At 42.2% G+C, this 12229-nt stretch overlaps 1 protein-coding gene and 2 non-coding genes across 3 annotated transcripts in view; 2 read left to right on the top strand and 1 right to left on the bottom strand.

Moving 5' to 3' along the window:
• Positions 1 to 12229, bottom strand: part of LOC116684836 (zinc finger protein 91-like) — a 175168-nt gene that overhangs the window by 10081 nt on the left and 152858 nt on the right. The gene's annotated exons all lie outside the window — the stretch shown is intronic.
• Positions 1635 to 1722, top strand: trnay-gua (transfer RNA tyrosine (anticodon GUA)). Its single transcript is given in 2 exon segments — positions 1635 to 1671; positions 1687 to 1722. It is a non-coding gene; the product is annotated as a tRNA-Tyr (tRNA).
• trnae-cuc (transfer RNA glutamic acid (anticodon CUC)) lies at positions 3463 to 3534 on the top strand. Its single transcript has one exon. It is a non-coding gene; the product is annotated as a tRNA-Glu (tRNA).

The following is a 12229-nucleotide window of genomic DNA, read 5'->3' as shown; positions in this document are numbered from 1 at the left end:
AACACTGGAGCATAATACAATAAATATACTACACTACAGTACAAGTAAATAAATACAGTAAAATAGAAAGTGTAAAACATGTACATTTAAAGTGCTTGTTGTGCTGTCTGAAAATTGAATTATCACTGAATAAAAGAAGAAACCTGGGTAAAACTTGTAATGGTAATGTTGTATATGGCTTCAAAACCTTTAAATGCAACTGCTGTGGCTGGAACTCAAACCTGGGATAAATGCTTGCACTGCTACGATATAAATCATAGACGAAAAGAAACACACCTGTTGTCTTTCTGCTGGACAATACAACTCTCACTGCAAATCTCTGAAACAACCATAGACCCACAATTTCCATTCACATGCTTGTGCTATTGTTCAACCACCTGTCAGTGTATTTTCAGCATCAGTTGTGTTTTTTTGTCTTTTAAGCAGCTGCCCCGTGTGAGGGTTGAACTCACGACCTCCACATTATGAGACTGACACGCTGCCTACTGTGCCAACGAGGACATGAAAGCAGGTGCAATGGTTGGGAAAATTTCAGAAATAGTAACAACTTGGTCTTTAATCTCAATAAAAACAATGTTTTTGGAAACCTATGTACTCACACAAAGGCTAAGACTGACCCTAGATGCTTTGTCATGACCCCATGAAACAACCAGGACAAAAGACCGTGTTCAAGGTTTGAAGGAAATGTGATTATATTACTACAACAAAAGAAATGGCAATTCAACGATGGTGGTAGTCAGTTTAGTCAGAGGTGAGTGTGTATGCATGGATGAGTGTGAGGTATGGTGTCAGTGATTTTTGCTGGACAGTGTAAAACTAACAAAGATGAGAGGGAGAGGTGCTGGACTGAGAGACCTCTAGGACAATCACAGATGCACAACCAATAATAAAACACTACTGAGTGAATGCGTTCAGAAAATGAAGAACATTGTTCAGAAAGCTTAATGAAGCTTCATTTGACCATATCTATTAACTACCTGAAAGAAATTAAGTCTCTGGAAATATTATGACCTAAGCAATTGTCATGACCCAGAACATATTTGTCCACTTTCTCATCTTCTTTTCTCACCAATCAAACTCAAAGCTCCCTTCCATTTTTTGCCAATCCTGAGAGACTTCATATCCATTTCTTGTCAATCAAAAAGGCGCCTCCTCTTGGCAACGCCCATCTCCATTTCCTACCAATCCAAACGCATTTTCTGCTTAAGAGAGACTTTGCATTTATAATTTGGAACTAACGAAGGCAAGGAGGTCTTCTCTGATATTATCTCTGGAAACAATAATAATTCATGTGCTTTGTTTGCTACTGTCAATAGGTTAACAAACCCTCCAGTACCAGTAGCATCTGAACTGTTATCTAACAAGGCCTGCAAGGACTTTGCCTCCTTCTTCATAGACAAAATCCAGAAGATTAGACAAATAGTCAGTGCCTCCATATCCAGTACAGGATATGTGTTGTCACAGTGTTCAAGCAAAACTAGTTCCAATATGAAAGAATTTCATACGATCAACCATAAAAACCTGTGAAGCATGCACGCTACCACTGAGCTACATCCCCTAAAGATTGTCAGATCCAGGGGGGCCCCGTGTTATCACATTCACAGAATGAGAAGTGCGTATGGCTACAGTAGCTCCCTTCGATAGCTCAGTTGGTAGAGCGGAGGACTGTAGAGGTATAGAACTGAAATCCTTAGGTCGCTGGTTCAAATCTGGCTCGAAGGAGCACCTTTTTTCCAGAGGCTACCTTCAAGGATCAATAAAGTGTTTTTGATTCTGATGTACAGATGGATGGTTGACCTAAAAGCACAATACTTCTTCCCGAGACATAACAAGAAACAAAAAAAAAATAGGTGTGGGAGACAGAGTTAAGCCTTGACAGAATAGAGAACTACAGACAAACCATGTGAAATAGTGCCAAGTGTGACCAGAAGAACTGCAAAAAAACTAGAACTATAAAGTACAAACCTTTCTTTAAGAAATCTTTATTGTGCTCACAAGGGCCCTTATTTATGAAGTGTGCATACGACCTAAAACAGGCGTAGGACGGGGGTACGCCGATTCCTACGCAGAGTACGGCATTTATCAATTTGAACGTGAGCGTGGGCTGCGAAAAAAATCTCACGTCTGGTCCCACCTTCATGAGCTGTCTCTCTGCCTGCATATTTGAGTGGGATGCAGGAGACCTCTCTCTGTTACGAGCAACTGGGAGGGGCAAACGGAAGGGACCTCATGGTGGTGCCACTGCTGGACCAGGTGCGCATGGAGCACATCAAGAAGGGCACTATCAAGAAGGGCGGTGTTGTCCTGACCAAGTATGGCTGTGCCAGAGGGTCCACGTCTCTGGAATTCTTTCATTGCCACCTGACCAGGTTCATTCTATCTAAGTAGTATGTGTTTCATGATTGTACTTTTGTTTTTGAATGGTAAATGAACAACTGTGCTGGAATTTGTAATCAAAAACATGACCTTTCCCATTTTGACAAACTGTTTTGATCCCTTGAGGTATTTCAGTGAAGTCTTTGGTCTTGGACAGTTACCTTCCAATCTAAAACTGTATATCCTATTGTGTCTGGAACAATAGTTGGCAGTTGGAGGAGTAATGGCTCTTTACAGTGAATATGCAAAAGAAGATGTTCACACATTCAGCCCAGGTAAATGCTCAGCCCATATTCACACAGACCTAAACCTCCTCACTTAATACTGGTTACAATATTCTAATAATCATCAATGACAGAGAAAAATGACAAAGAGTGACAACATTTTTCAATAAAGTATTGGCTTTTTCCTTGCGAAAGTTTTATTCCAATGACATTGACAAATATACCGTTAGTTACGGTCCCTGTGTGTCTCACGATGTGGAGAGCCGAGTGGTCTAAGGCGCTGGATTTAGGCTCCAGTCTCTCTGGAGGCGTGGGTTCAAATCCCACCACTGCCATTTGCTGATGTTACATAGGTGGAAGACAAACCATATGTTGACTTGAATTTGTATCAGTTACATTATACTCTTATGACATAGCTTGGTGAAGTGACTAAAGTCATTAGTGACAACGTATTAGACTCCTTGCTGAATCTGTTGTTTTTATCTTTACTGGCAATTCCCTGTTTTTAAATGAACACCCAATCTAAAGTGTTCAATGTGAAATACTCATTCATCAACAAAATTGTCGGTAACTATGACGGGGCGCATACGCTACCAATACCATCCAAAGACTGAGACTGCAGGTATATGTTATATGCCCGTATATGTTTAACGTGTTCATATGTTCTGTTAATTTTCACAATATTTAAAATCTTCAGTTAACCTAGTCATTCTCCATTTGCCCACAGTAATCCCTCAGCTTTCTTGTGCGCACATTTTAACATCTAAAACTACGGTGCCATTCCTCGCCTAAAACAACATGAGTCATTCCAGTAAGTGAAAAGGAAACTCACATCTACAAAGGCAAACTTGACATATGTGACTCCCTGATGGTCTAGTGGCTAGGATTCGGCGCTCTCACCGCCGCGGCCCGGGTTCAATTCCCGGTCAGGGAATGGTCCGGTCTTGACAGATACAGATGTAACATTTGAAAGAGTAACTTTTTGGTTAACTTAGATTTGTCAAAGTCTTCCTCATTAGTTTAACGCTAGAACCCCAACACTTTTAAAGAGTATCATTTCCTTTAAATCAGACCCCCGACAACTGATGTATCCTTTTGTCGTCTTTGATGGGTCATAAACACTTCATCTGCAATTATATCATAATTCATCTAACAATTATTTTCCTTTTTCAAACTGTAACTAAACCCCTGACCAACATTTTTTGCCTGAAAACCAATGTATATGAGTGTCAAGTAATGTTATTGTTGGATTCAGGTCCAAATGTGGACATTTTAGTGCAATTCAAAGGTGCATAACAGATTGCTTTCTACTTACCTGGAGCGATGCAGAGCAGGGGGGGCCAACTAGTCAAGGAACAGCAAGAGACTTGGTATTTAAGAGTACAAACTGACTATGTGACAGATGTGTAATCTGTCATCTCCTGCCTTCTGAAGCTCTAGCCAGGCGCCATTCCTCTTCACCATCTACACCACAGACTTCAACTACCACGCAGAGTCCTGCCATCTTCAGAAGTTTTCTGATGACTCTGCTGTGGTTGGATGTATCAGCGAGGGGGACGAGGCTGAGTACAGAGCTGTGGGGGGGGGGACTTTGTCACATGGAGTGAGCAGAACCATCTACAGCTCAACGTGGCAAAGACCAGGGAGCTGGTGGTGGATCTAAGGAGAGCCAAGGCAGCAGTGATCCCTGTTTCCATCCAGGGGGTCAGTGTGGACATTGTGGAGGACTACAAATACCTGGGAGTGCACTTAGACAATAAACTGGACTGGGCCAATAACACTCAAGCCCTCTACAGGAAGGGCCAAAGCCGTCTCTACTTTCTGAGGAGGCTGAGGTCCTTCAACATCTGCAGGACGATGCTGAGGATGTTTTATGAGTCTGTGGTGGCCAGTGCTATCCTCTTTGCTGTTGCATGCTGGGGCAGCAGGCTGAGGGTAGCGGACGCCAACAGACTCAACAAACTGATCTGCAAGGCGAGTGACGTTGTGGGGGTGGATCTGGACTCTCTGTCGGTGGTGTCAGAGAGGAGGACGCTGTCCAAACTACATGCCATCTTGGACAATGTCTCGCACCCACTCCATGGCTTGCTGCTCAATCACAGGAGCACTTTCAGTGATAGACTCATTCTCCCAAAATGCACCACAGAGCGCCACAGGAAGTCATTCCTGCCTGTGGCCATCAAACTTTATAACTCCTCGCTCTAAGACACTCAGAGAGGTTGAAACTGGACAATATTATCTGTATTATCTGTTTTGTGCAATAACACTGGCCTGACATGTGTGCAATACTCAACTACTACAATTATTATTATTATTATTATTATTATTATTATTATTTTACTTTTCACCATTGCAATTCCTAAATAAATGCTTCTAATTAATATTCTTATTATATCTATATCTATCTTATATAAGCTTCTTATTAATACTTCAATAAAGTATTTCTGAAACTATCGTTAATTATGTAAATAATGTATAATAACATTCCTTTAACTATGTAAATACCGTACATGTCCACACTCCTTATATTTCTTTGTTTGTATTTCTACTCTGATATTTATAATATTTGTGCAACTGCAACACAGAGTTTCCCTTCGGGGATCAATAAAGTATTTCTGATTCTGATTCTGAAGGTAATTAAAACTGTTAACATATGGTCTTAATTATCTTTGTAACGGCCTTTAAGCTTCCCCTGGCAAAATTGTATTGTATTATGTTTATTATGTTTGTATTATATACTTTTATATGTCATTAGTGTTCTGTTTCCTATTTTTGCAATAAAGATGACATGAAGAAAAAGAAAAAACTCACTGCTGAACAGCTTTGTTTTCATAAATCACATGTGTGAGCCTGCTGGCTCTGGGAGGCGGGGCTTAGGCTCCCATTGGATGTTCCTATCACGCTATGAACCCTTGGAAAGGGAACGTGATTGGCTACAACTGGCATGATTGGCGTGTTGATAGCCAATGAGAGCTGTTTCTAAGATGGCCGCTCAGAGAGATGACGCAGCGTATTGGCGCTCCACAGTGGGAGCGCTTGCTGGACGTCGGGGGCTGTCCCGGGGTGAAAACTAAACCGGAAAAGGCGGGGATAGTTTGATTGTGTAGGCAGCAACATGAGGAATACAAACATACCCAGAAACACGGTGCAGGGCGAGGAGACGGAACGAGGTTGGCACGTGAAGTTAGCAGCTAGTTAGCACGGACTCTACAGGACAATACTCCCAACCTGGATGAATTCTTTACATCTGGGGACACTTCCGGACTACAGGAATATTAACAAGCCAGGAAAGGACGGGGGGTGAAGGTTTAGGAGCGCCTACAGGTAGGGAAGCGGAATCTTTTTCTCATTTTCATCTTCTTTTCTTCAGTATTATGATAGACACTGGCCCTGCAGCACGAGGCTTTGAACGCAACTTTGTTCCTTTGATGTTGATCCGGTGTTATGTGCCTTCTGGGTTTTCCCCCTCCAGGGGCCTGTTGCACAAAACCAGGATAAGGGAATAAATATATATATATATATATATATAAGTATCTCTGATTAAGCTTCTATACTTGTTTTCAACAATAACTGATAAAAAAAAGCTGGGGAGAGGGGGGGGGATGCAATGGATGCTACTCAAAGAGACGGCTGACTCATTAGGAATGGATGGGGGGGGCAATGGACGTACTCACAGAGACACGGCTGACTTATTAGGAATTGATGGGGGGGCGATTGACGTACTCACAGAGAGACGGCTGACTCATTAGGAATGGATGGGGGGGGCAATGGACGTACTCGCAGAGAGACGACTGACTCATTAGGAATGGGTCCAGCTGGTTTCGTCTCACATGCTGTTTCTGTACGAAGACAAGTTTGTCCCTCATATTTAACAATATACAGCTGTGTTAATAACAATTAAAACTGTGGACCAATGTCAGAAGCTTGACACCGGCGCTGTTGCCGCTCTGTCTCTGTTGCCGCTCTGTCTCTGTTGCTGGGGAGCCTGTGTTAGTGAAGGGCAGGGGGGGGGTCTGCACGGAGAGTAAGAGGATAGAGAGTGAGAGGAGAGAACCAAACACAGGCACGTCTTTAAAAAAGAAATGGGTTATGTAATGCAAAATCACATAAACCATATTGATATAAACAACGTTGCTTTGTTTATGGAGATGCAGCGGATTGACCTAGAGGAAAATTATTACTCACGCCCTAGAGATCTGTGAGCTAACAGACACTAACTAGCGCCCTAGAGCCCTGTGAGCTAACAGACACTAACTAGCGCCCTAGAGCCCTGTAAGCTAACAGACACTAACTAGCACCCTAGAGCCCTGTGAGCTAACAGACACTAACTAGCGCCCTAGAGCCCTGTGAGCTAACAGACACTAACTAGCGCCCTAGAGCCCTGTGAGCTAACTAGCACCCTAGAGCCCTGTGAGCTAACAGACACTAGCTAGCACCCTAGAGTTCTGTGAGCTAACAGACACTAACTACCACCCTAGAGCCCTGTAAGCTAACAGACACTAACTAGCACCCTAGAGATCTGTGAGCTAACAGACTCTAACTAGCACCCTAGAGATCTGTGAGCTAACAGACACTAACTAGTACCCTAGAGCCCTGTAAGCGAACAGACACTAACTAGCACCAACTAGCACTGCTCACTGCTGTTCTCTGAATAACAAAGATGGTACAAAATGTTGCGTTTACTGGTAAACCTTGAGACCGCCGTATAGCCGACTGTTATCTGTGGAGTTTTCCTCCCGTTACTCTGTCCTCTCTGACTGTCTCCATCTAGAAACTAAGCTGCGCGGTGCGGGGAACTACTCTGACTGGCTCATGATCAGACAGTGGTTTACGGAGCGGTAGATGGGCTTTTGCCAAAAAACCCGGGGCGTTCTATGAAATGAAAAAGAAATCGCTTGATTACGCAAATTTCATCGTGGGAAGCCAAAAACGGACCCCACTGTATTCCCTTAAAGAAGCGACCAGGCCTGCCTTGTGTTTAAATCTAGTAAAAAACAGTCAACTAGAATTCACTCACACCTCCCATTAGTTCTTCTAACCCTAGTATCATTATCTCTGCATGCCCCCCCCCCCCCCCCCCCCATTCCGGGTCTACTAAAGGCACCTTCAGCAGACGGCAAGCTGGCGACCACAGCAGGAAAGAAGGGCAAGAAGGAGAAGGAGGTGGAAGAGGACAAAGAGGAGTATGTGGTGGAGAAGGTTTTGGACCGCAGAGTGGTGAAGGGAAGAGTAGAGTTTCTGCTGAAATGGAAGGGGTTCTCAGAGTAAGTATGAATCTAGAATATTTATGCTTGGTGTTCTTGGTCCTGAGATATAATATATATTTACATATTGCAAATAGGTGTCAGCATGGTATCATGTCCTCAAAGTTGAAGGTTTGGTATTATGACACTAGGTTGCAGACCCACAAATAACCTTACAAGATGGCAATAGAAAAAAGAAATAATAGGAATGATAATTAGAGTGAGAATGCATTGTCTAAAAACAAAGTGTGAGGAGATGTTCTTCTGTCTGCACCCACCTTTCCAGTGAGGAGAACACATGGGAGCCACAAGACAACCTGGACCTTGACCTTATCACAGAGTACATGCAGAAACACGAGGAGACGGAGGAGAAGAAGAAGAAGGAGGGCAAGAGGAAAGGTGTTGAGGAGGAGGAGGTGAGTGAAGGAAAGAGGGTACTCCAGACTGAAGAGTCCCAGAAATCTAATCTCAATATTAATGAATGCACACAGAGTGTTTCACAAATGTCTTTTAGGATTTATATATTATACCGTAATTCCTAAAAGAAAAACCGGTAGTCAATTAAACTGCGGCCCTCTGATAGTGCTGCATTACCATGGTTACCATGGAAGTGGAACTTAGACACAGACATGCTATGAACGATGCTTCTGGTTTTACTTAGCTCGCTCCACCATGGCCCCTTACTAACTCACTCACTCTGTCTGTTGATATACAAACGCAGATCAATGGACATGCATGTATTTTTGGGGGGAGGGTGTATGAGGCCACCCCCCTTTCGACCAATTATTACATCTTTGTATGCAATACCTTCTATCCCAGCCAAGGACCATTGAACTACATCCCATAATTCCTCTGCATTACTGGGTCTGGACTCAGAAACAGCATTTATGATGTCACCCTACAAGTGTTCTCTGGGATTGAGGTCTGGGGATTGGGCTGGCCCCTCCATAACATCCATCTGGTTGATCTGGAACCAAGACTTTGCTCCTTCCTGGTGTGTTTGGGTCCTTGTCTTGTTGAAAGACCCGTTTCAAAAGCATTTCCTCTTCAGCATAAGGCAACATGACCTCTTCAAGTATTCTGTAATAATGTTACAGCTAAAGGCTGGCAACAAAATGGAGGCCACACATACATTTATAAAGGGTAGTTTATTTATCACAAATTAACCAACACTGGATGTTACATTTCCCATAATGCAACTCCATAATAGTGATTCAATTTCAATTCAATTTTATTTATAGTATCAATTAAAAAAAAACAACATAAAAAACATAAGGACTCTGGGGAGTGACTAGTGATGTTGGCAGATAATTAAGAAAAGTAATGCGTCAGTCAAACAATGTTCCATAGACATGCTCTAAATGTTGTTTTCTAGTTTAAGATAGAGCTCTACAGCATGGCACCTCACTAACTCACTCTCTTGGTTTTTCTCTGTTGATAGAAACGGAGAGGAAGAGGAGTCAAACGTCACCGCTGTCAGCACTGTGACAAATCATTCACATCAGGATATTTAAAGATTCATCAGAGAGTTCACACTGGAGAGAAGCCTTACAGCTGTGATCAATGTGGGACAGCTTTCACACAACAGAGTGACCTGAAAAGACATCAACGCATTCACACTGGAGAGAAACTGTACAGCTGTGAACAATGTGGGGGAACTTTTTCTGAGAGTAGTAGCCTTAAATCTCACCAGCGCATTCACACTGGAGAGAAGCCGTACAGCTGTGAACAATGTGGGGAAACTTTTTCTCAGAGTGCTAGCCTTAAAACTCACCAGCGCATTCACACTGGAGAGAAGCCGTACAGCTGTGAACAATGTGGGGCAACGTTTTCTCGGAGTGGTAACCTTAAATCTCACCAGCGCATTCACACTGGAGAGAAGCCGTACAGCTGTGAACAATGTGGGGCAACGTTTTCTCATAGTGGTAACCTTAAAAAACATCAACGAATTCACACTGGAGAGAAGCCGTACTGGTGTGAACAATGTGGGGAAACCTTTTCTCATAGTAGTTACCTTAACAAACACCAGCGTATTCATACCGGAGAGAAGCCGTACAGCTGTGATCAATGTGGGGCAGCTTTCACACAACAGAGTGACCTGAAAAGACATCAACGCATTCACACTGGAGAGAAACTGTACAGCTGTGAACAATGTGGGGGAACTTTTTCTCAGAGTAGTAGCCTTAAATCTCACCAGCGCATTCACACTGGAGAGAAGCCGTTCAACTGTGAACAATGTGGGGAAACTTTTTCTCAGAGTGCTAGCCTTAAAACTCACCAGCGCATTCACACTGGAGAGAAGCCGTACAGCTGTGAACAATGTGGGGCAACGTTTTCTCGGAGTGGTAACCTTAAATCTCACCAGCGCATTCACACTGGAGAGAAGCCGTACAGCTGTGAACAATGTGGGGCAACGTTTTCTCATAGTGGTAACCTTAAAAAACATCAACGAATTCACACTGGAGAGAAGCCGTACTGGTGTGAACAATGTGGGGAAACCTTTTTTCATAGTAGTTACCTTAACAAACACCAGCGTATTCATACCGGAGAGAAGCCGTACAGCTGTGATCAATGTGGGGCAGCTTTCACACAACAGAGTGACCTGAAAAGACATCAACGCATTCACACTGGAGAGAAACTGTACAGCTGTGAACAATGTGGGGGAACTTTTTCTCAGAGTAGTAGCCTTAAATCTCACCAGCGCATTCACACTGGAGAGAAGCCGTTCAGCTGTGAACAATGTGGGGAAACTTTTTCTCAGAGTGCTAGCCTTAAAACTCACCAGCGCATTCACACTGGAGAGAAGCCGTACAGCTGTGAACAATGTGGGGCAACGTTTTCTCGGAGTGGTAACCTTAAATCTCACCAGCGCATTCACACTGGAGGGAAGCCGTACAGCTGTGAACAATGTGGGGCAACGTTTTCTCATAGTGGTAACCTTAAAAAACATCAACGAATTCACACTGGAGAGAACTCGTACTGGTGTGAACAATGTGGGGGAACCTTTTCTCAGAGTAGTAACCTTAAAAGACACCAGCGTATTCACACTTCCTCGTTGTGAACATGTTTCAGAGCCAAGCTGTTTCCTCCTCCTCATGCCCTGATAGCTGTGTTGTTATATTCTGATCTTCTCTCCACATTGAAGGCTGACCAACTGTAACTTTATCTTCTGATCAACATGTTTGTTATTGTGGATCAGCTGGACTGTTTTCTGCCTGTCCTCAGAACCCTTTACCATTTAGGCACCAGAATTGGTGCCTGAACCCATCCTTTTAAAAATATATTTTTTAAAAGTATATGTTTAAATAAAAAAAAAGGGAGCACAACAAGACAGCCAGCAACATTTAAGAACAGCTTGTTTATTTCTATATGGTCCAAATTAAATGTAAAAAAAATATTTAATAACATATTTCTTTAGTAAATTGCTGCTACATGACAAAAACAACCACTAGATGGAAAAAGGCAGCCCTGATGTTTCAGTAGCACCAAAATGAGGCCCCCAAATCCCCGTTACTATTCGTCCGATAGATACCGGGTGTTAAGGCTCCGGTGCCGTACTAGAACCGGGTTTCGGTACCCAACCCTAACCACAACGTACCCACCGTGGGAAGGAGAAGGTACAAAGGAGAAACATTAAGACGTTTAAAGATGTTTTGGTTGGAAAATGTAGACATGTTTAAAACTTTTTGATTTTGTAAATTTTCTTCTCATCTCTAGAAACATACTTTTTTTTGGCTGACAGAAAGTCAGTATAATTTTCATTTTAGGAATACATTTTTGTCACCCTTATATAGTGGGTTTGGGATGAAACTATGAAAAGTTGGAAGTTTAGAAAAAGCGCAAATAAAATATTTGTGTAAATTGGTCCTCTCATTATTACCAACAAACTAGAAGTTGGCCATTTTTAATTGTTCACTCTCAAGTTATTGTTGTTTTTTAGTTGAATAAAAGAAATTAAACGAGGCCTCATGCTGATTATTTGAGACTTGATTTGGTGGATTTATCCTTCCTGCCGTTTCTGTGTTTAAACTCCTTGATAAGAGAACGTTTCCATCCACTAAAAGTGTTGAAAGACTCAGATTATGATTCTAAGTGTGTGACAACATTATGGGATGGATCCCTACAGAGATAGACCTTTTAGATAGAAAAATTAAGTGATATAGCAAATTGTCTCAATGATTATTTTATCAATAAAATAAATAAGCTTAAAAATACTACACCGCTACACAACACGGCTTTGTCAAAAACATTGATATTTTTTAAATGTATATGTTTAAATAAAAAAAAGGAGCACAACAAGACAGCCAGCAATATTTAAGAACAGCTTGTTTATTTCTATATGGTCCAAATTAAATGTAAAAAAAAATATGTAATAACATATTTCTC

This window comes from Etheostoma spectabile, unplaced genomic scaffold (assembly GCF_008692095.1).
Source record: "Etheostoma spectabile isolate EspeVRDwgs_2016 unplaced genomic scaffold, UIUC_Espe_1.0 scaffold00569355, whole genome shotgun sequence".
NCBI lineage: Eukaryota > Metazoa > Chordata > Actinopteri > Perciformes > Percidae > Etheostoma > Etheostoma spectabile.
This window is presented reverse-complemented; position numbering and strand designations above follow the sequence as displayed.